Genomic DNA, 4,697 nt, shown 5'->3' on the forward strand with positions numbered 1-4,697 from the left:
TACTCCACGACAATGCACGTCCACATGTGATACGTTTGACGCAAAACAAAATTATGAAGTTGGGTTGGGAAGTTCTCCCCCACCCAACATATTCTCCAGATACAGCACCATCAGATTAATATATTTTTCGTTCGTTGCAACCCCACATTAATGGGAAAACGTATGCAAATGTGGAAGGTGTTAAAGAAGACATCAACATGTTTCATGTTTCAGAGCCAAGTGATTTCTTTAATCAGGGCATTAACAACCTAGCTGTAAGATGGAAAAGCATCATCGATAAGAATAGAGACTATTTCATTGAATAAATATTTTGTTTTGATACATAAGTTGTTCGGGTTTTTTTCATCTAAAAAAAGCAACATTAATTTCTTGACGACCTAATACTTTTCAAAAAAATCTTTGCAACCATTCATTTTACCAGGCTTGGCATGGTTCAGTGGTTAAGACGTTTCACTCGCAATCTGAGAGTTGCAAGTTCGAATCCCCATCACCGAACATGCTTGCCCCTTCAGCGGTGGAGGCGTTATAAGTGTCGGACAATCCCACTACTCATTCGTAAGAGAGTAGCCAAAGAGTTGGCGGTGGATGATATTGACTAGCTCCCTTCCCTCTAGGCTACCACTGCTAAATTAGGGACGGTTAGCGAAGAAAACTCTCGCGTAGCTATGCGCGAAATTCAAAACAAAACAATGCATTTCGCTTTACTGGAAAAAGATTTGTTTTCTTCAAGAAAAATGTATATTCACGAAAAATCAGAAAAAAAAACAACTGTAAAAAATAAGTCTTATGTTATGATAAACAGAGAGAGAGCAAACGTCATTAAAAGTCAAAGCAAGATAAAGTGTTAATCTCTTCGAATTCATTATCATAAGCATCAGTGGTAATTATACAATACTAGTGCACTACTCCCTCTCGTGTGAGTGTTCGAAGTACGTCAGCTGACTGCTGGAGCAGAGCGAGGCATGATCATATGCTCCATATTGTTATCTTAACAGTGATAATGGAAAGAGAATCGGTCAGTCACCGGGAAAGATTGTGGTCACCAAACGCGGTGGCTGGTGTGAATAGAAATAAAATCAGGCCGTGTCATTATTAAGTGATTCTTTCAACAGTTATTAGAATCTGACTATGTTTAACCCTAAAATGCGAAGGAAAAAAAATATGATAAAATTCAGCCCAAAACCAGAAGAACATGGGTTTTAAAGTGCAAACTGTTGAATCGGTAAGGTAAAATATGGATAAAAACCACATGAGACATTTGTCTCCGTCTGTATAATTTCAACAATGCAAGCTGCTAGAGGTGGTGAATTGGTACATGTAATGTTGTACTAAGAGATGAATAAGTCCTTTAATTCCAGAGTGTTCCAGAAACGTTAGTCTCAGTGATGCCCAATTCATAATATTGTATTCGCTGCATGATTAATAGATGTATATGGCATAATACTATATTTCCATGACCGACAATGTCTATCTCATAATACTATATTTCCATGACTGACAATGTCCATTTCATAATACTATATTTCCATGACTGACAATGTCTATCTCATAATACTATATTTCCATGACTGACAATGTCTATCTCATAATACTATATTTCCATGACTGACAATGTCTATCTCATAATACTATATTTCCATGACTGACAATGTCTATCTCATAATACCATATTTCCATGACTTTGGTCATCTTCCATGAAAAGTGCAATCACTAGATTTAATCACATATAATATTTTTAGCATGAACCAAAATGTCGCAATATTAAAGTCTGCTAACACGATTGAACCAATTAGAAGTCGCACTTAGTAATGCATGAAATGCAATCAAGCAAGACACTTTCCGGCCATCTAAACAAAACGAGACAAGGTAAACATCTATTACCGTACAAGATATAAAAGGCATGTAATGTTCATTTTATTGAAGGTACTGTAGCGCCATCTCTTAGCCATATATTGTTTCATTTTATTAGATGGTCCAAACACAGCACAATGTTTAGCACGCCGCACTATAAAAGCTGAGATTTCGTGGTTTAAGTCCAGTTATAGCAAAATAACAATAATAAACAGATACATCACATCTCGCACTTAGGAGCAGTGGGTATACTATAAGAGTGACAATCAAATCCTACTATTCTGCATGAATACAATATACCAAGAGTTGGCGGTTGACGGTGTTGACTAGCAGCCTTTCCTCTAGTCTATCGCTAACTAAGGACGGCTAAGGCATCGTGTAGCTTTGCGTGTATTCTAGTAAACATATAAAAAATATATTAAGAATATTTTTTTTGAAATTAGTTTATAGAGTTTTCAAATTTATACCAGAATTAAAATGGAGTAAGATTATTCTTCTCCATCAACCGAAACAAAGAAACCCGTAACAATTAAAAATGCGATATCGCAGAAACACGGGTTTGAATAGGATTAAATTAACGTTTCTACATTTTTATCAACTTCTATATAAGTAACGGAATTCAAACCCTAGAGAAAATCCATATATAAACCATAAAAAGTGGTTTCTTGCACTCAACATTTGAAATGTAGTAGGTGATCTTTAGTAACGGGGTTTAAACCCTAGAGAAAATCCATATGCAAACCACAGAAAGTGGTTTCTTACATTTGAAATGTAGTAGCTGATGTTTGTTTAGGATAGTTGCGCAAAGCTACAAAATGGCGATGTAAGCTACACGTCCCTAATTAGAAGCAAAGCAGGTGGTCAACATCACCCATCTCTGGGTCTTGTGCTACTCTGATAACTCATCCAATAGTTCGGAGGGAATTTTTTTTTTGCAATAATGGGACATGAGCATTGGATCTTCGGAGCTAGAGTTCGGCACTTTAATATAAGACTAAACCCGGCTTTATTATTTTTTTCAATAGAAAAGGTTTCTCAAATCTTGTTTTAACACGTTGTTCAATAACTTTGTTTGTTTGTTTGTTTGTTCTAGAGTACAGACGAATGAAGACGAAAGACTTTCGAAATTTTGTCCTTTTTACTTTTCTAGATTAGTCCTCCAAATCTTTCAGTACAAGTGCTAATGTGAACTAGGCAACTAGTTGCTATGCATTTCACCTTTCTTTGTTCAACACATAATATTTGAAATTGTACTTCTCTAGTATGCTGGTAGATGGCAGCAGACGTTAATAGAAAGTGATCAGAAACTCCTTATTTGATGAAATGATTTAGTTCCCTGTATAAAGAACAACGAATCACAAACAAATAATTCGGTTTGAATGTTTCTTAAAAAATAAACCTAGAATGTGAATTTTTTTTGCAAAACATAACCTAGAAATGCAATGATGCAAGTAATAAAAAAATTAAATTCTAGTTTTAGCTGCATTTATTTATTTTTACGTACCGTGACAGGTTTTGTGCAAGATAATTTTGTAATTTTATCACTAACTGTACACTCGTCGGGTCAGCTGTAAGTTTACACATATATAAACAACAATAATCATCACTGACGTAATATATTAAATGTGCTTTTTTTATTAATTCCTTTCATATTTTTTAATTTAAGTAAATAAACAAATATTAACCTTTTTATTTATACAGATTATAATTTAAATAATTGATTTTATGAACGTGTTCATCAGTTTATCAACTGTTAAAATGCTGCAGGTTTTCACAACTGTGTTTACTTTATTATGTATTACATTCGTAAGATCTTTCTTGATTTCAATATAAAAACCGTCATTTAAAAGTTTTTCAATGTTATCATTATACACACTTTTATCTAATATGACAATCTGTCCACAGCTTACATAAGAGATGCTCATAATAATAATAATAATGGTTTTGGAGAAATATAACCCCATACAACACTATAATTAGCTGAAAAGAATGTACTTTTTATGAAAGAAACGAAGGATTCGCCATCTATTGACAGATAAAGAAATTTGTAAAATACGAATTTTAACGAAACTCATCTGAATATTTTCTTAAGTGCAACAACTACTTCTAATAATTTAAACAAATATTTTCATTCTATTTTTAAAGGGGAGGCCAGCGAAGATGGAATGGTTTCTCTTGGATGGTACAAGTACACCGAAGCGCTAAACCGGCGTTAAGGGGACATTTCAAGAACCCCTGCTTTCTAGCTTCACATCAGACGCATACAATTGTAGTCTTTTTATGAAAGAACTGAATGATGCGTCATCTATTGACAAATAAAGAAATATCTAAAATACGAACTTTAGTAAAACTCATTTTAATATTTTTGTACACGTCTAATAATTGAAACAAATATTTTCATTCTACTTTTAGATTAAAGGGGAGGCCAGCGAAGATGGAATGGCTCCTATCAGACGGTACAAGAATACTGGAGCGCTAAACCAACGTTAAGGGGACATTTCAAAAACCCATGCTTTCTAGCTTCACCTCAGGTGCACACAATTGTAGATTTTTTATGAAAGACATGAATGATGCGCCATCTATTGACAAATAAAGAAATGTCTAAAATACGAATTTTAGTAAACTCATCTTAATATTTTTGTACACTTCTAATAACTGAAACAAATATTTTCATTCTATTTTTAGATTAATTTGGAGGCCAGCGAAGCTGGAACGGTTCCTCCTGGACGGTACAAGTACCCCGGAGCACTAAACCTACGTTTGGGGAGATTTCCAGAACCCAACGCTTTCCAACCTCACCCCGGGTTACTGTATGTGCACACAATCATAACCCCATGCCAGGGTCA

The sequence above is a fragment of the Limulus polyphemus genome, unplaced genomic scaffold, assembly GCF_000517525.1.
Source record: "Limulus polyphemus unplaced genomic scaffold, Limulus_polyphemus-2.1.2 Scaffold8174, whole genome shotgun sequence".
Lineage (NCBI taxonomy): Eukaryota > Metazoa > Arthropoda > Merostomata > Xiphosura > Limulidae > Limulus > Limulus polyphemus.